General features: G+C 44.3%; 1 long non-coding RNA gene across 1 annotated transcript; it reads right to left on the bottom strand.

Annotated features, from left to right (window-relative positions):
* Positions 1–4: 4 nt before the first annotated feature.
* On the bottom strand, positions 5–1,585 carry LOC126991731 (uncharacterized). Its single transcript, XR_007745790.1, has 3 exons — positions 1,332–1,585; positions 507–640; positions 5–172 (listed from the first exon to the last, which is right to left on the bottom strand). It is a non-coding gene; the product is annotated as an uncharacterized LOC126991731 (long non-coding RNA).
* Between the last annotated feature and the right edge of the window lie 23,392 nt (positions 1,586–24,977).

The following is a 24,977-nucleotide window of genomic DNA, read 5'->3' as shown; positions in this document are numbered from 1 at the left end:
GCTGCTGTCATGTCTGCTTTGTTGGTCACTGCTGTCATGTCTCGTCTGTCGGTCAGATCTGTTCCTTAGGCTGTGGTTGTCATGAAGGTCCAAACTGCCGTGTAGGGTATCAGGCTGACTGCCTTCATCTTGCTGTTGGTAACTACTCTTCTTTTGCCGGTTACTTTCACATCTGTGAAATATATGTAATAGGAAATATTAGTAATTATCCTGGTCGGACATTAAACTGCATCCGGTGATGGGGCCACAGTTCAGGAGATTTGTGGTTTTGGAGAGAGGAGTCACTCCTTTACGGGGGAAACAGCCTCAATATATAGATAGATAGATTCACAGCTACATTTTGTCATACTATATTCATCTCAGATTGAGATCACATCATAGATGACCTCATCCTATATAAGAAATACAGTAATATGACCCTTTACTGCACATGGACTGCATTCGTTTCTCTACATCAGGTCATGATCACATAAAGCAATTAGTTGTAGAATACAGCTACATCTTACCTGTTAGAATTATGTCTTTTCAGATTTTTTTCTTGCTGCACTTGGCAAGCCTTTGTGTTGATGGTTGTATGTGACAACCTTTTGTGGTGGGGGGGGAGCAACTGTTACTTGTAAAGATGGCCCTGAGGCAAAGTCTGTGAAAAAATAATAGCTGTTAACAAAACAAAATTTACTATGGTAGTATCTAATAATTCAAATATGCTTATCTACTACAAACCTATAATAAAGCAAAATTTGGCAGGAAGAGCAAAGCAATGTGTGCTGAGATGGTTTGGTCATGTTGAAAGAATGGAGGATGACAGGTTGGTGAAGAAGATAGTACGTTCAAACGGGATGGGTAGGAATCTGAGAGGCGGCCGCGAAAAGGATGGATTGATAGTGTGAAGGAGGCAGTTAAGGGAAGGGGAATGACACTAGAGCATAGCAGTAGAGTGATTGTGTGTGACAGGAGCACAGGAGGCAGCTCAAGGGCACACAAAAAAGAAAACAATAATAAAAAAAAGCCCGCTACTCGCTGCTCCTAAAATAGAAACAAAAGAGGTGTCCAAAAGCAAGGTCAAATTCGGGAGGAGAGATGTCCTGATGCCCTCCTCTTGAAAGAGTTCAAGTCGTAGGCAGGAGGAAATACAGATGAAGGAAGATTGTTCCAGAGTTTACCAGCGTGAGGGATGAAAGAGTGAAGATGCTGGTTAACTCTTGCATAAGGGGTTTGGACAGTATAGGGATGAGCATGAGTAGAAGATATTGTATGTATGTAGGTACATATTTTTGTCTAGAAAAACCTTATACATGCTTGCAAATGTCAGTAACTGAATACAGACTTACGTGAACAATCCAAATCCTGACTACTAATAAAGTCCTTTGGCAGAGCTTTCTTCATACGTTTCTTCCTACCGCGCAAGGTCAAACCATCTTCCCCATCCAGGTCACTGCTGCTTCTGTCACTGTCTACTGCTGATGTCAGCTGGTACTGCTCACATTCCTCGTAACTGTCTGAAACCCATTTAAATGCTTGTCTATTTCAGGTTTTCACTGCAAACATGACTCAATAACTTTTTAAACTTCCAAACCCTTAAAAGTGTTACTCCTCAGGTGTATTAACCCTATTGCGAAAAATGACAGATCATATAATTTACTAGATATTGTCAAAATTAAATGGAGAATGTCGGCAGATAAAATTTAGAAGGCGATAAAGGTGAAAAAAATAAAAGCGAAGAAATTAAAAAAAAGCAGAGAATCCTGAGAACGAAGACAAAAAGGGGTGGAGCTCAAAAAAATATTTGGGAGGAGAGAGTAATTGTGTCGAAATAAATAAAGAGGAAGAAAAATAAAACAAGTAGACAGTGAGAGAGAGAGAGAAAAGAGGAGGAGGAGGAGGGAGAGGAGGAGGAGGTAGCATGGAAGCAAGGAAAGATAGGCTACAGGAAGTCCATTGGCTCATTACGAGATTGCCCGCTCTGGTAATCTGATCTGCTCGACAGTCACTCAAAGCGCTTCGGTACGAGTATTATCAGTTTACTCCTGACGCAAAGAAGTAAAGGTTTATGTGATTTTTAAAGGAGTTGATGGTTCCTGCACGTACTAGATCTATAGGAAGGTTGTTCCAGTAGCGTATGACTCGGTTTGAGAAAAAAAATCCTGCCAATGTATGTACTGCCTCGACTCGCTTGAATAGTAGACCAATATTTCTAGTTTTTGAGTTGGTTTGTAGCTAAAAAAAATACTTAGAGAGTGGTCGATGTTGCTGAACCTCCTCAGTTACTTGAAGACTTTAATTATATCCCATCGTAAGCTTCTCTTTTTCAGCCTAAAGAGGTTGAGTCACCTGAGTCGTTCTTCATAAGGCAGGTCTTCAAGTGTGGAATCATTCTCGTAGCGCGTCACCGAACTCTCGCTAGTAATTTATTGGCATCCTTGTAATTTGGAGATAACTGTACTGCATACTCAAGGTGAGGTCTTACCATTGAGTTACACAAATAAGAGGAGGAGGCGGAGGAGGCAGAGATGTTGAATTAGTGGAGGAGTAAAAGGGTGTGATGGAGTGTAAATAAGTAAAGAGACGGAGAGGAATGATGAATGGAATAATATATAGTGAATAATATGAATGACATGAACCTTTACATATGCCCCACACACACACACGTCTGTATATGTATTAATGTATATATGCTTTTTCTTCCTCGGTCACTCGTCCGTAAATACGTTTTGCAATTTAAATGAAACGCCAAACTAAGTCAAGAGGATTACAAAGAGTTTTTACAAGTGTTTCTTTGATTTGAGTGGAGAGAGAGAGAGAGAGAGAGAGAGAGAGAGAGAGAGAGAGAGAGAGAGAGAGAGAGAGAGAGAGAGAGAGAGAGAGAGAGAGAGTCCATGGCAATTTCCTTTCCTGCTCTTTCTTGCCCTCGTGTATAGTTTGATTGCCTCATCTCTCCTCTTAACACACACACACACACACACACACACACACACACACACACACACACACACACACACACACACACACACACACACACACACAAGCATCAGCTCTTTCACGGATGAATGGGAGACACAATGAGACCCAATGTTGGTTGTTGCTCCTCCTCCTCCTCCTCCTCCTCCGACCACTGCACGTTTGATCTCAGACTCTTTCCTCCCTCCTTACATTTCTGAGCCCTTCCCTTTCCCTTCCTTTCCCCTCCTCTTTTTTCGCGTAGTGGTGTATGTCTTTCTTGGGTTTTGCCTGCAGGTTCCCTTCGATGGCCTGGTCACTGTTGGGCTAATATTAGTATACTGGAATAAGAGATGGGGATAGTGGTAGGAGTAGGCAGTAGGGTAGGCGGTGGCCGAAGTGATAGCGTACTGGACCCACATTCGCCGCGTGATGGACGACGCGGGTTCGAATCCTCACGCTACCACTCGGATTTTTCAGTCACCGCCGAGTGGCTGAAAACTACCCACATGCTGTCCTGAAGACCACCCATCAACCCGGACTCTAGAGGAAGCCGTCCAAGCGAATCAAGAACGAGTTCCGGGGGCTCAGCATGAGCCAATGCAAGATGGCGCCTCTATAAACACTCGCCTGCGCCAGAACGGGCTGGGCCGACCATCAGGCCCCACCTGGAAGAAGCCTTGGGCCGACCATCAGGCCCCACCGGGAAGATGCCTACCGGCGCAATAGGCAACAACGTAAAAAAAAAAAAAAAAAAAAAGTAGTAGTAGTAGTAGTGGCACCAGGTTTAGTAGAAGTAGTAGTAGACAGTTTTCATTACCATACCTCTAGGAAAAATCAGGTGAAAAATATATATAAGTGTTATTAATTCAAGGAGCTTTATTAATAGAAATACTAATAACATTTGTAACACTTATATATTTTTTACCTGATTGCAAGAGTATTTATTTTTTTCCTAGTCACACATTCATCATTAAATTTTATCTCTAATTCTAGCTTTCTATACAACTACTTAGAACATGACGTATCTCTGTGTGTGTGTGTGTGTGTGTGTGTGTGTGTGTGTGTGTGTGTGATGACTGACTGCCTCTGATCGATGGCTCACCCTCGGGGCCTTGTGTTCATTTTCTCTCCACCACGCCGCAGCTTCTTTGCCTCCATGTCTCTCCCTCTCTCCCTCTCTCCCTCCTCCTCATCTCTCTCCCTCTCTCGTCCTCTCACTGCATCTCTCTCTCTCTCTCTCTCTCTCTCTCTCTCTCTCTCTCTCTCTCTCTCTCTCTCTCTCTCTCTCTCTCTCTCTCTCTCTCTCTCTCTCTCTCTCTCTCTCTCTCTCTCTCTCTCTCTCTCTCTCTCTCCACCCGTCCTTGCATTTCTCTCCCTTCCCTACCCACCTCTCATTCTCTCTTATTTCCTTCGTCCCGTCTTTACTGATACGAAGAGAGAGAGAGAGAGAGAGAGAGAGAGAGAGAGAGAGAGATTGTGATAGGATGTGTGTGGTTGCATGACGATACGCAGAGTATAAATAGAGTCTGAGGGAAGAGGGAAGGAAGGAAGGAAGAGGAAAAGGGAAGGATGCAATAAGCGTGTGTCTGGTGGTGTGATGAATTAGAGGTGACTCATTTTGCGAAGAGGAGGAGGAAGAGGAAGAGAAGAAATGTGGAAGAGAGGGAAGGTGATATAAACAGATGGGAAGAGAGTGAAGGTTTGATAACTGGTGATAAAGTGGGAAGGAGAAATAAACGGTGGTGATGGCGATGTTGAGGACGAAGAAAAAGAGAGTGAAAGAGAGAGAAAGAGGAGAAAAAAAGAATGAAAAAAGGGTGAGGTAAATCTGAGAAGGATGGAAGGAAGCTGATAAAGGAAGAAGATATAAAAAATAATAGGAGGATGGGAATAAAAACACAAGTACATACTGTTTATAAGATGAAAAAAGAAAATAAGAAAAAGATGGCGGTGATGCTGAGGAGAGAAGGAGAAAGGAGAGAGGAAGGGAGAGGAAGAAGAGGAAATAAGAACGATAAAAGATTGAGGTAAACACGAAGAGGAAGACGGAAGGAAGCTGATAAAGAAAAAGACAAAAAAAAAAAAACTAAGGTATTAGTAGAAAGAAAAACAGCTGATTCACAAAAATACATGTTGTTTAGAAGATGAAAAGAAGATAAAAATGAACGATAAAAGATTGAGGTAAACACGAAGAGGAAGACGGAAGGAAGCTGATAAAGAAAAAGACAAAAAAAAAAAAAAACGAGGTATTAGTAAAAATAAAAACAGCTGATTCACAAAAATACACATTGTTGAAAAGATGAAAAGAAGCAAATGAAGTAAAAAAAAACAGCACTGAGAAGTAAGGAAGATTAAAGAAGAACAGAGGGAAATCGGATCCATAATAAAGGGAGAAGAATAAAATCACATTGAAACCTATACGGATAACAGATTGCGGCGGGAATAAGGAAATCTACTCTGGCATAAATCTTTCCCAATCCACTTTCATTTTTCTTGTGGGCGAGGCGGGAAGGCGGAATAGTAATAACAGGTTATGAAAGGTAGAGTGGCGCTGGAAGATGGATCGAGGAAAGCTGCCAGAAAATACCCATAAAAAAGGTATTGAATAGGGTGTTCAGGAGAGTGGACGTGGGATGGGTGGAAAGAGAGGCGTTGAGGTGTGAGACGCTGTGGTTTAATCCTCTCGTCGTAAAGATAAATGATAAAAGGAAAGGAAGGAGGTAGTGGTACATTTCAGACGAAGAAAGGAACGGAAAAGAAAGAACCGAGGAAGAGAGAAGGAGAAGAGAGTGGGAAAGAAGAGGATAAGATACAGAGAATTAAGACGGGATAACGAAAGGAAAAGAAAGGAGCGAGATAGAAGAGAAGATGGGGACGAGAAGGAAAGGAAAGAAAGAAGGAGAAATTTGCTTCAACAGGTTTGCCATTCTGGAGGAGGAGGGACGAGCAGGGAGGAAAGCTGCCTTCCTGGTGGGTGACTCCATGATTCGCCACCAGGTCGTTGAGTTCTGCGGCAAGAGTTCCTCCGTCGAAGACGGAACTATTGCTATCCTGGTGCTGGGATCGACTTGACATAACTGCTGCTCTTGAGGAGATCTCCCCCCCAGAGCTACTAATGATTCACTGTTTGTTGATTCACACAGGTACCCGAACTTGACATCACCGACCCGGTCTGAGGAGAACTCCTGGAGAAGTACCGTAGAGCTCATCCAGCAGTATAAGACTCAAATCCTAACATTTTTGATTTCAGGAGTTCTACCACGGACTTGGGCGGAGAGCGACTTTCTTAATCAAGGCCTAGCCCTAAACAACCGCATACAGACTCTTTGCAGGGAAGGCTTGACGTGGGTTCACTGTAACTTACATGGGACAATTTCTATGGACAAAATGAAGCTCTTTCACCCGGGACGGATTGCACCCTTTCTCCCATCAGGGCAGCCAGACTTCAGGAAGGCTCCTCAACGAAGCAGTGCGTGTCATCGAACAAAAAAACAGAGTCACGGCCACGTCCCTCCACCCGACCCGTAATAAATAGACGCTGACGTGCATCACCAACAAACCCATGTGTGATCCACTGCAAAGAGTACCACCTCCTATTACTAAGCCTCTAGATAACTTAAAATCGCTTAGTTTTCAATGCGCGTAGCCTAAGAAACAAATTTGATGAACTGAGATGTCTTGCTTTAACAGAAAATTTTGTGCATCATTGCTATCTTGAAACATTTTATCACGACACCACTGAAAATATTGATTTAGTTCCGAATACCAGCATAGATGGCTACAGACTCTTCCAACAAAGATCGTGTAAAACCGTAGCCAGGCATTGGCGTCGCCCTTTATGTAAAAGCTATTTGCAACCTGACAAAACACCGGGAAACAATAACGTTGAACATTTGTGCGTGCGAAGTAAACATTACCGAAAAGTCAACTTCCGTATATCTGTCGCACCTACAGACCTCCCGGCAATCACTCGATGACGACCTTCAAATGTGCAGCGTCTTAAAGGCCAGTCACTTAATAACAGCGACTCACTGATATTAGGAGACTTTAGCCTCCCCCATATCGACTGGGCGACACTATCCCAAGTACAGAGAGGCGAGTCACCATAGAAGATGATCAATTTCTAGAAGAAAATTATCTAAGCCAAATGGTTTCTGAACCAACTCGACAAAATAATATACTCGACCTTATTATAACATTAAGATAACCTAATCAGTAGTGTCACGGTGGAGAACACCTCGGTTCTTGCGATCATGAATTAGTGCGCGTCGACATTAAAGCTCAATCATCAGTGACTGAAAGGAAAATAAAGTAAAGGTGCCCAATTTCAAAAGAGCTAACTTCGTGAAATCCGACAAAAACTAACAGAAATACAACTATCAGATGAGGCGGCAACGTAGAGGAAGCCTGGCTAAGCCTTAAAATCAACTTACTCACTCAGCCAGAACACATTCGTCCTTGTGCGAGAAGCAAAGATTAACACTAATAAAGCCACCGTGGTTTAACTTTGTAGCGAAATTAAACAATCAATCAATGAGAGAAAATTGTTTTACAGGTTAAAGAAAAGAACAAAGCACGCCGAAAACATTAGACTTTATAATAGATACCAGGCGACGAGTAAAAAGACTAGTAGGTTCAGGCAAAGCGTAGATACGAAGAAAATATTGCAGCCAACTGTAAAAATAATCCGAAATCTTTCTTCAGTTACATAAACAACAGAAAGGCGATCAAAAGTGGTATTGGACCTTTTAACAAACAGCGACGGTGCACTAGTGACTGACAGCCAACACATTGCAAACCTCTTAAACAATTACTTTTTCCTCCGGTGTTTAATACTAACAGTCTTCCTCTCGCTACCAACACCAGTACTATTGTAAATCTCGAGCATTCATTGCCTAATTTTGAAATAACAACCGATGAAGTCCTTAAAGCTCTCCATTCACTTAAAACGAAATAAAGTCCTGGACCTGACAAGTATATCAACTCTGCTGAAAGAAACAAGGCGAAATACTCTCCTCCCTCACAACCGTATTCAATATGTCCCTTGCGACAAGGCATCGTCCCTTCAGATTGGAAAAAGGCTAACGTGACACCGATTTTCAAGAGAGACAAAAAGTACCAGACCATTACAGGCCCATTAGTCTAACTTCGGTTGCATTAGCTAAATGAGGCATAATTAGAGACAAAATTATGAATTACCTTGAAAGCCACTCATTGATTGGGGACTCACAACATGGCTTCCGAAACAAGATCCTGCCTATCAAACCTATTAACCTTTTATAACGACCTCTTCACTGTTTATGAGCGTAACCAAATCACTGGACGTAGTCTATCTTGATTTCAAGAAAGCGTTTGATAAAGTCGCATCATAAAATTACTACAAATTAAGCAAATAGGTATTGACGGTCAAATAAACCAATGGATCGCAATTGGTTGAGCAACAGACAACAAAGTAGTGATTGACGGATTTAACTCAGAGTGGGCGCCTGTCACTAGTGGCGTCCCTCAGGAACTCGGTCCTTGGCCCAGTGCTCTTCATTATTTACATTAACGACGTGGATGTTGGACTCAATAACCGCATTAGTAGAATTTTGCAGACGTGACCCACAAAAGATTGGCAACTCGGTTCTCACTGGCGAAGACAGGCGAAGCCTCAGAAGGATTTGCACAAAATTTCAACAGTCGGATAGATGGAATGCCTTTAACGTGAACAAGTGCCAGGTCCTTCAAGTTGGAACGAAGATTAAAGTTCGAATACAATGCGCGGCGTTAAACTCAAAAGCGTTCAATGCGTCAAAGACTTGGGGTCAAAATCGCGTCAAACCTCAAATTCTCACAGCAATGCATCGATGCAGCAAATAAAGCGAACAGAATGTTGGGCTTCATTAAAGAAACTTTAGCCATTCAAGAATAAAGATGTAATACTCCCGCTCTACAACAGTTTAGTCAGACCCCACTTGGAATATGCGGTACGGTTTGGTCTCCCCACCATACAAGGATATTGCTAAATTAGAAGGTGTTCAGCGTCGGGCAACGAAAGTATCCCTTCCTTGCGCAACAAATCCTGCAGAAGAAAACTTTCTACCCTTAACATGTTCTCTCTTGAGAAACGTCGCCTCCGAGGAAAACTGATCGAATGTTTTAAAATACTTAATGGTTTCACGAATGTAGACAGATCAACATTTTTTATGATCGATGACACTTTGCGCACGAGGAACAATGGCGTAAAACTCAGATGTAGACAAGTAAATTCAGACTGCACCAAATTTTTCTTCACCAACGTTGTAGTGCGAGAATGGAATAGCTTCCACCGTCAGTGGTCAGTGTAACACGATTGACTCCTTCAAAATAAGCTCGACCGTCACTTCCTTCAACTTAATATCAACTAGAGTAGAAATGCAACGTTTTGGGTCTTCTGATTAATGTAAAATCACTTAGGTTTAAGGACAGACCACCAAGTCTGGACCCTGGGGTCTGTGTGGTCTGATTTTCTATGTAAATCTATGTAAATCTCTCTCTCTCTCTCTCTCTCTCTCTCTCTCTCTCTCTCTCTCTCTCTCTCTCTCTCTCTCTCTCTCTCTCTCTCTCTCTCTCTCTCTCTCTCTCTCTCTCTCTCTCTCTCTCTCTCTCTCTCTCTCTCTCTCTCTCTCTCTCTCTCTCTCTCTCTCTCTCTCTCTCTCTCTCTCTCTCTCTCTCTCTCTCTCTCTCTCTCTCTCTCTCTCTCTCTCTCTCTCTCTCTCTCTCTCTCTCCTTCATTCCCTTCACACTTATTTTCCCTCCAACCTTTTCCTCCTTTCCCTCTTCCATCTCTCTCTCACCCTTCGTCTGTCATGCCTTTCCTTCCCCTGTTTCTCTCCCTCCTTCCTTCCTTCCTTCCCTTCCTTCCCTCTCTCTTCCTCCTCTCCTTCCTTCCTCTTTCCTCTCTCTTCCTTCGTCTCTCATGTACACTTCCCATCCTTACCTTACCTGACCTGATGACCTTTACTTGCCCTTAACCTCTATCTTCCTTCCTTCCTTTTCCTCCTCTCTTTCTTCGTCTCTCATGCCTTCCATCCCTTGCCCTTACCTGTACCTGACCTTACCTGACCTTACCTGACCTTACCTTACCTTTGCCTCTCTCCTCACCCTTCCCTCCACCTTTCCCTCCTCCTCACATTCCCTTCCCTTCCCCCTCTTTCTCTTTCCTCCCTTCCCTTCTTATGCTCTCCCCTCCCACGTATCCCTCCCCCCCCCTCCCCTGAACAAAAGTGCGCCCCCCTGGAACTTCAAAACATCGCTTTGCTCCACTTCAATACATTTCATCTGTGTGTTATTTGCATGCCCCAAACACATCATGGATCATGGGGTATTTTCTGCATTGTGTTTTGTTGCCCTGATCGAGTTAAGAATGTATACCCCAGTGAGGTGGTGGTGGTGGTGGTGGTGGTGTGGTGGTGATGGTGGTGAGTGGTGGTAATTGGTGGTGGTGATAGTGGAAATTGGGAACGAGAGGAGGAAGAATAAAAAGCAGATGAGAGAAAAATTGAGTGAGTGAGGTGTGACAATATAAATAAGAGAGAGAAAGAGAGAGAGATAGAGAAGAAGAGAGAGAAGAATACCATTAATATGTGGCAGAACAAATTGGTGAATATTTGACTGATTCATAAACAGAAGATAGACACATTTATCTATAATTATACATGAGTGGGAGGCAGATTAATGTGTGTGTGTGTGTGTGTGTGTGTGTGTGTGTGTGTGTGTGTGTGTGTGTGTGTGTGTGTGTGTGTGTGTGTGTGTGTGTGTGTGTGTGATGAATAGAAGTTGATAGATGGCAATGTAAACTGATTGAACGGTTGGAGTTGCGATGAAAGATACTGAATGTGTTGTTTATTTGTTGTTATTTGGCCAGTATTTCATAGGTATGTGTTTATCATCCTTTGTCATGGCGCAGTTCGAGTACAATATCGGTCAGGAATCATTACTTTTCCGCATACAAATGCTGCCGCGAATTCCCTGCACCTCCATTACTATTGTTTTTTGATCTTGTAATGGAGACGCAAATTGCGCGCTGGCAACACATTACATTTTGCTCCGCTCGGTAAATATACGTCCAGCCACAGTCACTTACGGGAACGATGGAGCTACAACAACCAGCCGCTTCCAACCATGTCATTCCACGTACACTATGACCAATGAGTTAATATTAAAGCCCATATTCTCAACCACTTCAGACTTACTCACTCACATTTTGATAAGGGTTTCGTAAAGGAAGGTTGTGTGTGTTTCCATGGGTGATTTATAGCAGCCTAGAGATGGCTTGACCAAAGGCCTCTCAGCCATGAATGCTTGAAGAAAGCTGACCATATTCTTAAACATTTAGGGACACCCACATTTGATAAGGGTTTCGTAGAGGTTGTGTGTGTGTTTCCATGGGTAGTTTAGAGCCTGGCGATAGTTTGACAAAGGCTTCTGCACCATGAACAGGGAAACACTCATGAAAACCCTACTAGCATTCTTCGTCGACTTAAAATAGCTGTTGTTTCAGGTCATATTCTCAAACATTTATAAGGCTTATACACCCATTTGATTATGGTATAGTAGGGTGTGTTAGTGTTTTCATGGGTAGTTTTATGAGCCTAGAGATGGTTGACAAGGCCTCTACCATGAACGTGAAAAACCACCTAACGAGAACCCGACTAATCTCCTTTAGCATGGCTTTGGAAATAGTTGTTGTGAGAGCTGTGAAAGCGTTTGTGAGAATACAGGACGAAATTAGAAGAATATGAAGTTATTGAACCTTATACGATCTATTACACTTGCTGTCTTGTTTTTTTTTCATTACATGACATTCATCATTCAATTTTATCCATAAGTTCGCGTTACACAATTTTATCCATAAGTTTGCCGTTACAATTTTATCCATAAGTCTGCGTTACAATTCTGGGCGATATTTAAAAGGCGTATCGAACTCCCATTACCACTGTTTCCCAAGGCCACGAAAAGACTAACCGGGTTTTTCATGGGTGGCTTTTCGTTCATGAAGTGCAGAAATCAGGCAAGACTATCATAGCATCTTACGCAAGCAGTCCATACCTGAAACCCCAGCTACTTCTACGAGAGGCTTTTCAAACCTTGACGAACTGAGGCGCCGAGACATTTAAGAAATCGGTCATCTGCTTCAATTAGAATTCGCGTTACAATTTTATCATCAAGTTCGCGTCATCAGTCCTTGTTCAGCGCACTCTCGCCCGCCATTAATATTGAACAACATTTTGACTGTGATTATCAGAGGATTTGTTTTGATATGATTAAATAATCCTCCGTAAAAGCCTGGGAATCACTTTGTAGTCCCGCTAATGACATCCCAACTAACACTAATACTGGAGGCGGTGCTGAGTGTGGTAGTATAGGCGGTGGGGAAGGAAAGACTTATAAAAGAGATGGTAGATGATGATGGCGGCGTTTAGCATGGCGGTGGAGGAGGGGATCTAGAAGGAATGGGAGGAGGAGGAGGAGAGCAGCACTTCTTCCCTCTCATCATATACTTTTCGCCGCAGCAAAGTTAACGTTCATAAAACCTTTACCCAGTGAGAGTTCCCTGCCTGAACACTCTTCCGCCGCTCTGATTTATCAGAAAGTTTATAGAAAATGCGTTTATAAATTCCTTGGATTAGCCAGGGAACTCCTTAGATTTTCCTTCCCTTGTTGCTGCAGGTCTCATGTGACGCCCAGAGACCACGCCCTTCCCTACCCTTCCTCGCCATTTATTCCGCCTCACCCATCCCCTTCCTCTAGCGTTCTATCCATCCCTTCCACTCAGCCCACCTATCCATCCCCTTCACTCAGCCCATTCCTATCCCTATCCCTTCCACTCCAGCCCACCTTCATTCTATCCATCCCTTCCTTAACACCTATCCCTTCCCTTCCACTCAACCCATTATCCATCCCCTTCCTCCATTACCCTGTCCATCCTTCACTTAATACCTATCCTCCTTCACTCAGCCATTCTGTCATCCTTCACTCCAGCCACTATCCCATCCTTCCACTCCACCATTATCCATCCCCTTCCACTCCAGCCCACCTATCCCATCCTTCCTCCAGCCCACCCTATCCCATCCTCCAACAATTCTATCCATCATCCCTCCTTCCACCCTATCCCATCCCCTTCCTCAGCTACCCTATCCCATCCTTCCTCCAGCCCACCCTATCCCATCCTTCCACTCAAGCCCACCTATCCATCCTTCCCCTCAATCTGCCATCAGCCACCTATCCCATCCCCTTCCTACCCTATCCATCCCCTTCACTCTAGCCCACCTATCCATCCCTTACTCTAGCCCTCTCATCCTTCCTCCGGCCCCTATCCATCCTTCAATACCTCCGCCACCCTATCCATCCCCTTCACTCCAGCCCTCAATATCCCCTTCCACTCCAGCCCCTATCCCATCCTTCACTCTAACCCTCTATCCCATCCCTTCCTCAGCACCTATCACATCCTCCAATACCTATCGTCCCTTCACTCCAGCCACCTATCATCCCCTTCCACTCGTACCCTATCCCATCCCCTTCACTCCAGCCACCTATCCATCCTTCCTCTAAGCCACCCTATCCCCCCTTCCTCCAGCCTATCCCATCCCTTCCTCCAGCCCACCCTATCCATCCTTCCACTCCCACCCACCTATCCCATCCCTTCCACGCCTATCCAACCACTCGTACACCTATCATCCTTCCTCCAGCCCACCCTATCCCCTTCACTCCAGCCCACCCTATCATCCTTCCACTCCAGCCACCCTACTCCCATCCCCTTCACACCCCTATCATCCCCAAATCCCACTCAGCCACCTATCCATCATTATCGTCCTTATAATCGTCCTTCATCAAATACAGCCACTATCCATCCCTTCACTCAGCCCTCTATCCCCATCCATCCACCCTCCATCCTTCCACTCAAGCCATTTCTATCCCATCCCTTCATCCATCCCTTCCTCCAACCCATTCTATCCATCCCTTCCACTCCAACCCACCTATCCCATCCTTCCTCAGCCATTCTATCCCATCATCCTCAACCACTTATCCATCCCTTCCTCAACCAGATATGTCATCCCTTCCACTCAACCCGATCTATCCTTCACTCCATCACCTATCGTCCTTCACTCAAGTTAATCCGTCTGGCTATCAATACCTATCCCATCGTCTCCAACCCATTCTATCCCATCCCCTTCCATCCACCACCTATCCATCCCCTTCCACTCCAGCTTCCTCAACCACCCTATTCCATCCCATTCCTCCAACCGTTCCTTCTCAACCAAATCATCCTTCTATCAACCCATTCATTCCATCCCCTTCCACTCCAGCCACCCTATCCATCCCTTCACTCCAGCCACCCTATCCCATCCTTCCTCCAGCCCACCCTGTCCATGCTTCCTATCGAGCCGTTCTACTCCAGCCACCCTATCCCATCCTTCACTCAATACCCCTCTCATCCCCTTCACTCCAGCCACCTATCCATCCCCTTCCTCCATACCCTATCCCATCCCCGCCTCCAGCCCACCCCATCCTTCACTCATCAGCCCATTCTCCCACCTCAGTCCCTCTACCTCCTCAGCCTCTCCTCATGCAACCCTATTCATAATTGATTCATTATGTCCCACCACCTTATCCTCGATATATCGTGACCTGATCAGATTCGTCATTTCGTATTGATATAACCCCATATATGCAGTCTCAAACCTACCACCTATCCTGCTCCTCCTACTCGGCTTAACCCGAACCCTACCCTTACCTCAGTTCACCCCACCTCACCCCACCCCATTCCATTTCAGGCACCATACCTAACCCAGACCCCATATATATGCGCTCCTTCACACTTACATCATCCCACCTGCTCCTCCCTACCTCCTCAACTCGCCCTCACCTCACCCCCCCCCCCCTCTTCCCAAGTTGCCCAGTGAGACCCACCTCACACCATGCCCGTGCAGTTCCATCAAAGCAGGTGTAGCGAAGGGAACAAGTCTGCCTTTAGCCAACCCATCAGAGCCAAAACGTCCCTTATTTAGAACACACGCTTACAGCAAATATGCGAAGTCACTCTGCCGGATGAATCTGTGCTGTTAACTTAGGTAATTTATGTTGATTATCATTTTTATACAGAGTCTTGCATTTGCAGACATATAATATTACAGTTAGTTGAGAAATATGAAGGTAAACAAATAGACACAACTCACGCACACGTACGTACACACCTGCTAATGCGGACAAAGACATTCAGAGGTGGAGGAAGTTAAAAGACGGATTCGTGCGTGTGTAACAACTGGGACACACAGTGCATAGCAGCGGTGGATCGATCCTCCCAAACGCACCATTCTTATAGTGTCTTTATCACAACTGGAGGGTTAACTCTCTTCCCATTCCTCCTCACACCGCCTTCTCTCCTTCTTCCCCCTCCTATTACTCATTCAGAAAATGTTGACATAATAGCGATCACTGAGACATGGATGAACATTGCTAATAGAAATTTTAGATCAGAATTTGAAATAACGGGTTATCAGATGTTTCACAAAAACAGAAGGGGCAGAAAGGGAGGTGAGTTGCGCTATATGTTAATGACTCTTAAATGTTTAGTTAACAATTCAGTCAAAACTAACATGGATTCAGAATCAGTTTGGTGGACGTTTACAAAGGGAAAGAAAAACTAATTCTAGGAGTTCTGTACAGGCCGCAACCTTAACAGGCAGGACACGAGTATATTACTACAGGGAGATTGGCAGGGCGAGTATGAGTAGAAATGTCTGCGTAATAGGGGACTTTAATTATAGGAATATGAGCTGGGAAGACCTACAGTGGGTGACCTGGACGCCGAGGACTTTCTTGAAGTTATACAAGATAATTTCCTTAAGCAGGTAGTTACTGAGCCTACCAGAGGAGATAACATATTAGACTTAGTCTAACCAATAATGGGAACTTGCTACGTGAGTTGGAGGTGGGCGGAGAGTTGAAATAGTGACCACAGAACGGCTCGTTTTGCTTAGACTGGGCGGTAACCTGAACCAAACCCAGTGTTAGTGCCAGATTTCAGAAGAGCAAATTACGAGGGCTTCGAAGACATCTTGAAGGGGTAAACTGGGATAATCTAAGGATTCATGAGGGCCAGAACTGCAGTTGGAGAGCCAGGAGAACCAGGTAGAAATGTCTTACAATAATTTAGTTGGAGTAATAGTAGAGGCAAGGACAGCATATACCACAGCGAACACTTAGAAAAGAAAACAATGGTCCTAAGTGGATGACTCGTGGACTAAAACACGAGATTGAGTTAAAGAGAATTTATCAGAAAATAAAGAATGGAAACACATCTCAGGGGCCGGTACGTCGAACTGTCTAGATTAGTTAAGAAAAACACCAGGATAGCAAAAAGGAACTATGAGATCAAAGTAGCAAATGAGGCGAAAAGTAATATTAAGGGCTTCTTTCAGATGTATAGAACAAAAACACGGGAGAAAATTGGACCGCTTAAAACAAACACAGGGGAGCTAGTAGAAAATTCCGAAAATATGAGCACATTGTTGAACGACTACTTCCTTTCAGTATTCACACAGGAGGATCGAACGACTATACGGAAAGAGTTCAGGTGTACGAGGGCGGGGATGGCGATAAATTGAGGATATAATCATTACCAGGCAAGTAGTTCAGGATGAGATAGATAAACAAGAAGAACAAGTCGCCAGGTCTGACGGGATATTTCCGAGGGTATTAAAGGAATTAGGTGATGTGCTCAGTGACCACTAACCGACATCTTTAAGATGTCTGTAAATACTGGCTATGTGCCGAGCCTATGGAAAGTAGCTAATGTGACGCCGATTTTTTAAAAGGGGACAGGTCAGTTCCTACAAACTAACGCCCAATTAGATTAGAATAGGTTATAGCGAAGATGCTCGAGTACATAATAGACAGCAACATTCAGGAGCATTTAGAGAAACATAGCAATTCACGACTCGCAGCATGGGTTCTAAAATGGTAGGTGATGCCTCACCTATATATTGTCCTTCTACTATAATGTATTTGAGGCAGTTGTCAGAGTTGTAAATTATGATGTAATCTATCTTGATTTTAGTAAAGCGTTTGACAAAGTTCTCACCAACGACTGTTGCTTAAATTACAGGCTCACGGGTAGAGGGTAAAGTTTTGAACTGGGTCAAGGCGTGGCTTAGCAATAGGAAGCAAAGAGTACAAATCAATGGTAAAAGATCTGACTGGGGATGTGTTACGAGTGAGGTCCCCACAAGGTTCAGTATTAGGTCCACTTTGTTTATTATTTATATCAATGACTTAGATACAGGAATTAGTAGTGATGTTAGTAAATTTGCAGATGATACCAAGATCGGTAGAGTAATTGAGTCGGATCAGGACGCTAGTATTCTCCAAAGTGAACTCAACAGATTGTATGACTGGGCGGATAAATGGCTGATGGAGTTCAATAGCAGGAAGTGCAGTATTCTGAGTGTAGGTGGAAAAACCCCTCACATAACTATTGCTTAAATGACACTCTCATAAGCAGGTCTGGGTGCGAGAGGATTTAGGGGAATCTTAGTGAGCTCTGATCTCCGTCCAAGGGCACAATGCATTCAAGCTAGAAATCAGAGCTAATAAGGTGCTGGGATTTATTTCAGGAGCGTAAAGCAACAGAAGCCCGAAGTCTTCCTCAAACTATATTTAGCATTAGTTAGACCTCATCTTGACTATGCGGCTCAGTTCTGGTCACCTTACTATAGAATGGATATCAAAATGCTAGAATCGGTGCAGAGGAGGATGACTAAGATGATTCAGGGGTTGAGAAACTTGCCATACGAGGAAAGACTCAAGCAGTTAAACTTGCATTCTCTGGAAAGGCGAAGGGTGCGTGGAGACATGATCGAGGATTTATAAATGGATGAAGGGAGACTTTAATAAGGGAGACATTCATAAGGTTTTGTTGGTAAGAGAACCGGATAGGACAAGAAGTAATGGGTTTAAACTGGATAAATTCAGATTCAACAGGGAAATAGGCAAAAATTGGTTTACTAACAGGGTGGTGGATGAGTGGAATAGGCTTAGCAGTCATGTGGTGAGTGCCAATACAATTGTCACATTAAAAAATAGACTAGATAAATTCATGGACAGCGATATTAGGTGGGGTTAGATACACGGGAACTTAGGGTCAAAGGATCTGCCTTGTACAGGCCTACCGGCCTCTTGTAGACTCCTGCGTTCTTATGTTCTTATGTACTTTTCCTCATCTTTATATTCATCATTCTCCTCCTGGTATTAGTAAGTATCTTACTCCTCCGCCTCCTCCGCCTCCTCCGCCTTTCTCTATTAGCCCATAATTCTTCGCCTCTATCAATGCATCATTCTCCATTTTCCTTGCTCTCCTCCTCCTCTTCCTCCTCCTCCTTCTCCTCCTCCACGAACCCCAGTACCCCAGTTTGGACAACACTGCTCTAGCATGTAACTCTGAATGTAACTCTGTGATCCAAGTATTACCTTCAGGACAATTTACTCATAGATAGAAAGGTTTTAAAAATGTGAAAATGTAAGAAATGCAAGTCAGGACAGCGAACTCAAGGCCCGGGTCTGAGGTTTGTCACAGGCTTTGTGAAATCTTGCCCGAACACCTTGAACAGGAGACTTGGACTGAAGAACCGCTGCTGGCTGGAAGGAGAAACTGCCAGGTTGAGGAAGGGAACCTTGGGGATGGGAAGCCACCGTAGGGGAATGGTAGCCCGATGATAGGGGAGTTACCCCGGGGGGGAAGGATGGGGAAGGGGAAGGATGAGGATGGGGAGGCTGACGATAGGGGAGTTACGCCGGGGGAAGGATGGGGAGGAAAGGGTCAGGATGAGGATGGGGGCCGATGATAGGGGAGTTACCCCGGGGGGGAAGGATGGGGAAGGGGAAGGATGAGGATGAGGAGGCCTACTACATGGGAGTTACGCCGGGGGGGAAGGATGGGGAAGGGGAAGGATGAGGATGAGGAGGCCGACGATAGGGGAGTTACGCCGGGGGAAGGATGGGAAGGGGAAGGATGAGGATGGGGAGGCCGACGACAGGGGAGTTACGCCGGGGAAGGATGGGGAAGGGAAGGATGAGGATGAGAAGCCGACGATAGGGAGTTACGCCGGGGGGAAGGATGGAAGAGGAAGGATGAGGAGGCCGACGATAGGGGAGTTACCCCGGGGGGGAAGGATGGGGAGGGGGAAGGATGAGGATGGGGAGGGGGAGGTATGCCTTCTTCAGCTGGAACAGGCTCACTATCGCAAGTCGTCTCGATGTCTGAGCTCTAAACTTCCTAAACTGGCGCGGGTCCGAGATCGTAGCTCATGCCGTCATCAATATCGTATATATATAGACTTTGTATTCCGTGTTATCGTCACGAGCTTGATTTGGTAACCCGCCTCGTAGTCTGAGTCGTAGTCTTCCTCTTCAGGCACAGGCTCGTTTCGTGGTCCGCCTCGTAGTCTGAGTCGTAGTCTTCCTCTACAGGATGAGCTCGTTTTCGTGGTCCGCCTCGTAGTTTTAGTCGTAGTCTTCCTCTACAGGCACAGGCTCGTTTTCGTGGTCCGTCTTGAAGTCTAGTCGTAATCTTCTTCTACAGGCACGGGCTCGTTTTCGTAGTCCGCCTCGTAGTCTGAGTCGTAATCTTCCTCTACAGGCACAGGCTCGTTTCGTGGTCCGTCTTGTAGTCTGAGTCGTAATCTTTCTCTTCAGGCACGGGCTCGTTTTCGTAGTCCCGCCTCGTAGTCTGAGTCGTAATCTTCCTCTACAGGCACGGGCTCGTTTCGTAGTCAATCTTGTAGTCTGAGTCATCAATTTTCCTCTACAGGCACGGGCTCGTTTTGTAGTCCGTCTCATCGTCAGTATCAAAGTCTTCTTGGAAGGGACAGGCGCAGTAACAGGCTTCATGTCCTCCCGTGCGTGACAGACTTGATTAAAGACGACGAGTTCGTTTCGTTCTGCACCTCGTCCTCTGCATGGCAAACTTGATCAAGGACGGTGAGTGCAGTGTGGTGAGCAGGGCTTTTGTTACTGGGCCGGCCCAATGACAGTCTTGACTATTGTGACTTTGTGCCATTTCCTTCCTGGGATAGGGAAAGTATAGAGCGCCGGCCGTTGTCATCTCTTCGTGAGAAGGGCAATGCTTTGAGCAGGTCGTAGTTACGTTGCCGTGCCAAATACAGTTGCCTGCGCAGGCCGCTGTTCTTCTGTTGAAGCGTCAGCGCGCGTTGGTCCTGTTTCCGCTGTGTCGCTCCTTAGCCAGCCCGCCCTGTGCAGGACGGCGACCTCAACATAGGCCACGCGGAGGATGTTGATCAGTGCGCGTTTTGCCTGCGCAGGTCCTGGACGGTCTGCTCTTTAAGCGCCACTTGGGCCAGCAGCTCGAGGTGCTGCTGCTGCAGTAGCAGGTCTGCTCTTCAGTGCGCTGGCCTTGTCCCGCAGGAGGCTGCTGAGTGCCCCTGCAGAGCTCGGCTAAGTTCGCGGCCCATCGTCGTCCTGGACACGGCTGTTGGCGAGGGAAAGCAGTCGTGTCTTGTCAGACGATGCTGTTACCAGCCGTGGGTCCTTCCTCCCCTGGCGAGGCGTCACGCAGCGCGTCGGCGTGCAGTGCCCCAGGGTCCATGCCGGCGGTCTCCAACGCCAGCATCACAGGAAGAGCCCAGAACAGGAGGGCGAGAAGTAGAACTTGGCGCATGCTTGGCGAGTCAGGTAAGCGCGTGTAAATTTTAAAAGTGGGGAAAGCGATTGATAACGAGAGAAAGCGAAAGTGAGCTGAGAGCCAGACTGCAACGGCAGCAGAAAGAGGGAGGCAGAAGGGTGTCCTCGCCTCTTCTTCTCCTCTTCCTCCTCCTCCTTGCCATTTGCCCTGGAACTGAAGAATGGCGAAGAGAGCACAAAAGCAACATCAACCCTGTGGAGGGCAGCGGTTCTTGGAGCTGGCCAGCTACCCAACCACCTCCACGGCTCTAAGATGAATGACTGTGTGGGTGCTATTGTTTGGTCGCGTGAATATTTCCTGAGGTTTCGTTTGCCTTCCCATACTTCGGTATTTTCTGCAGAACTTTTCGCACTTGATAAGGCCATAGACTACGCACGTAATTCCACAATCTTCACTGATTCTAGGTCGTCCCTTCAGGCTCTTGAATCTGGACACACGGATACTAAAGAAATCCAGGGCAACACCATTAATAAGCTATGTACTTCCCGTAAATCTTTCTCGCTGGTATGGGTGCCTGGACATTGCCGCATCTACGGCACTGAACAGGCTGACATTTTGTAAGTCGCCTGTGGAGCTCGAGGGACGTGGAGCGTGGAACCCCCCTCGGGACCTGCAGTCATGTCTCCCCTCAGAAAGTCATCAGTAAATCTTCTGTGGCAAAGCCAATGGACAAACCAACAACTCCCCACTCTCAAGCCCATCCCTAGGCCAGTGGGCCACTTCCCTGCAGTCGTCCATCGCGACGGGAGGAAGTGGTCCTCGCACGTCTCAGGGTGGGTTCCACCCTCTAACCCTCAGACCCTACATCGATGGCACCACATGTGCCCCTGTAATAGAACGCTTTCTATCGGTCATCCTTTTGTACTGTGGAGAATACGAACAGGCGCATCGGCCCTCGTGGATTACTGTCCCTCGTCCTCTCCTCCGTGCTCCGGGACGGTCATCGGATGTGATCGATAGGCTGATGACTTTCCTGAAGACCAACTTGATCAACGTGTTATGGTTTACGTCATGTTTTTTTGGTGATGGTTATAATTTCTTAGCGCGTGCTTGTGAATGACTGAACGTAACGGATGCTGTATGAATGGTGTACATTGTTATGTACCAACATTGTGCATATACATATTAAAGTGCATGTATATACCCCTTCCCATGCCCCTTGTCCTACTAACACAGCTTTGAGATAGGCCCCAATACTAACACTGTGTGCACTGTATGTATGTATAAATGGTTGAGTGAATGGTGTGTATGCTGTAGGATGTTAAATAAAACTTAAAACTAAATAAACAGATATAAAACCTGAAAATATAATAAAAAAGTCATTTAAATATTACTACCAGGAACAGGCTTGGGAGCCATGTTGTGGGTGCCAGTACCATAGATACATTCAAGAAGAGGTTAGATAAAGCCATGGATGGTGAGGTAAGGTGGGGTTGGAGTGTGCAGGGCTGCCTAGTATAGGCCAGCCGGCCTCTTGCAGACTCCTTACGTTCTTATGTTCTTATGTTCTAATAGTAAAGCACAATATGTTTTTTAAAGCAGTTGCAATATTATAGGAAAGACGAAATAAGTGCCATGCCCTTTTTTTACGTCTCACTTTCCTTTCTTTCTTTCTCTCTTTCTTTCTTTATTTATTTCTTCCTTCTTTATTGTTTTCTCTCATTCTTTTTTCCCTTCTTTATTCCTTCTTTACCTAATCTCTCTCCTCTCTTATTTACCTTTCTTTCTTTCTTTGTCTCTTTCTTTCTTTTTTTCTTTCATTCACTTCCTTTTTTTATTGTTTTCTCTTTCATTCACCTTTCATTTTTTTCCCTTCTTTATTCCTTCTTTACCTAATCTCTTTCCTCTCTTTTATTTATCTTTCTTTCTTTCTTTAACTTCTTCCATCCTTACCTCTGTCTTTTTCCTTTCTTCCTTTCTTTCTTCCTTTCTTTAACTTCTTCCATCCTTACCTCTGTCTTTTTCCTTTCTTCCTTTTTTTCTTCCTTTCTTTAACTTCTTCCATCCTTACCTCTATCTCTTTCCTTTCTTCCTTTCTTTCTTCCTTTCTTTAACTTCTTCCATCCTTACCTCTATCTCTTTCCTTTCTTCCTTTCTTTCTTCCTTTCTTTAACTTCTTCCATCCTTACCTCTATCTTTCCTTCCTTTCTTTATTTATTTATGTATTTCGTCCTTCTTTACCCCTATCTTTATCCTTCTTTCACTCTATCTCTTCCTTTCTTTCCTTCTTTCTTTCTTCCACTTCTTTCCTTCCTTTTTCCTATCTTTATCCATCTCTACTTCTATCTCTCCTTTCTTTCTTTCTTTCTTTCACTTCTCCTTAGCAGAACTGTTATACCTCTTTCCTCTCTTTATTTCATTCCTTCTATCTTTCTTTCCTTCTCGCTTAGCAAAACTGATAGCCACAAGTAAATTATTAAGCCTCAGTTCACTAATACCTGTTTGCTATCTGCTAATCATCCTGTGAAATACGTGAAATACAAAATGATTCCTTCATTATGGGCCAAATTAAATCCTTGTGCTGCAGTATGGGCTCATTTGCATCTGATTTACAGCTAACGAACCCTTCCCATACCAATCGAAGCTGCAGGGGCTTTTTTTGTGTGTTCGTTTTTGTTGTTGTTTGACCTAAGCTGCGTACTTTGCTCTGAATATAAATGAAAGTATAACATGTGGGGTGGAAGTTCTGTCCGTGTTGGTTGTAGTGTAATGAACGTAGTAAACTATTAATACTACTAAATTTCTACTAAATTTAACTGCTATTTTTTTTTTTCAAACACTAAATTTCTACTAAACTAAACCACTAGATTTTTAAATCTACTAATTTTATATTAAACTAAAGCGCTAAATTTTAAAACATACTAATTTTCTGCTTAATTAAACAGATAAATTTTAAAACATACTAATTTTCTACTAAACTAAACGGCTAAATTAAAAAAAAAACATATTTCTACCAAATTAAAGTGCTAAATTTTAAAAACCTCTAAATTTTCAGCAAACCAAACTGCTAAATTTTAAAACCTTCTAAATTGCTACGAAACTCAACTGCTATTTTTTTTAAACCACTAAATTTCCACCTAATTAAACCGCTAAATTAAGAAAAACTACTAAATTTCTACCAAAGTAAACTGCAAATTTTCAAAAACCACTAAATTTCTACCAAATTAAACCGCTAAATTACAAAAAAAACTTCTAAATTTCTACCAAACTAAACTGCTAAATTTTCAAACCAAAGTTTCTACAAAACCAGACTGCTAAATGTTAAAAACTACTAAATTTCTCGTAGTAGTGTGGAGTTTATGTTGGCTAAATAAGTTGAAACTTTTTCTTTTACCTTCATTATTGCCAATAGGTACATTCTTTAGATAGTTCAGTCGCAAACAAAACTTCCTTCATACAATTATAAGACTACAGTCAGCGTAACGTAGTTTAACTTAATGTTTGTGAGGTATTTTGAGACATTTTCTTATATTTTCATTAGTTCCAATAGATACATTCTCTAGATAGTTCAGTCTCACACAAAACTTGTTTCATACAATTAAAGAACTGCGGTGCGAGAGGTGTCCGCGTGCCCAAGCCGTCTCCACTCCCGGCAGTGACACGCGTCATCTTACTGAGAAGAGCCAGACACGAAGAATATTAAAAAGCTGGAAGAGTAAACTTTCTGCTGCTAATAATAACGCTACATGTATTATTTCAATGTTCTTTGTTCATCGGTTCAAAACTTTGTGCTACTAGTAACGTTATATGTATTATTTTACGTCCTTTGTATTATCGTTGCGTCGGTGCGTGACTAAATTCAGTAGTAATCATGAGAAGAGCATAAAGTATGTTCAGTGAAGATACAGACAGACAAACAGACAGACAGACAGACAGAAGGAGGAGAGGTTCAATTCCTTCTCTCGTCCACACGAATGAAGACACAGTAAGAATGAAGTAGAGAGAGAGAGATATAAAGAAGAGAGAGAGAGAGAGAGAGAAGTATGAGAGAAGGATAAGAGAGTTCGGTGCCCTCTCTTGTTCACACACACACACACACACACACACACACCAAGACAAGCTGTGAGGAAAGGGAACCTTGGCTCTCGTGTTTTCCTTGCTTAGGAAGACTTGACCTCGCTATCCAGTGACTTGGAAGACGAAAGCAAAGAGAAGGAAAACAATGGACGATATGCAGCAGGGGAGGACACTGACGAAGGCCTTAACACACACACACACTCTCTCTCTCTCTCTCTCTCTCTCTCTCTCTCTCTCTCTCTCTCTCTCTCTCTCTCTCTCTCTCTCTCTCTCTCTCACACTCACAAACACACACACA

The sequence above is a fragment of the Eriocheir sinensis genome, unplaced genomic scaffold (assembly GCF_024679095.1).
Source record: "Eriocheir sinensis breed Jianghai 21 unplaced genomic scaffold, ASM2467909v1 Scaffold329, whole genome shotgun sequence".
NCBI lineage: Eukaryota > Metazoa > Arthropoda > Malacostraca > Decapoda > Varunidae > Eriocheir > Eriocheir sinensis.
Note: the sequence above shows the minus strand (reverse complement) of the source record. Positions and strands in the feature narration are given on the sequence as shown.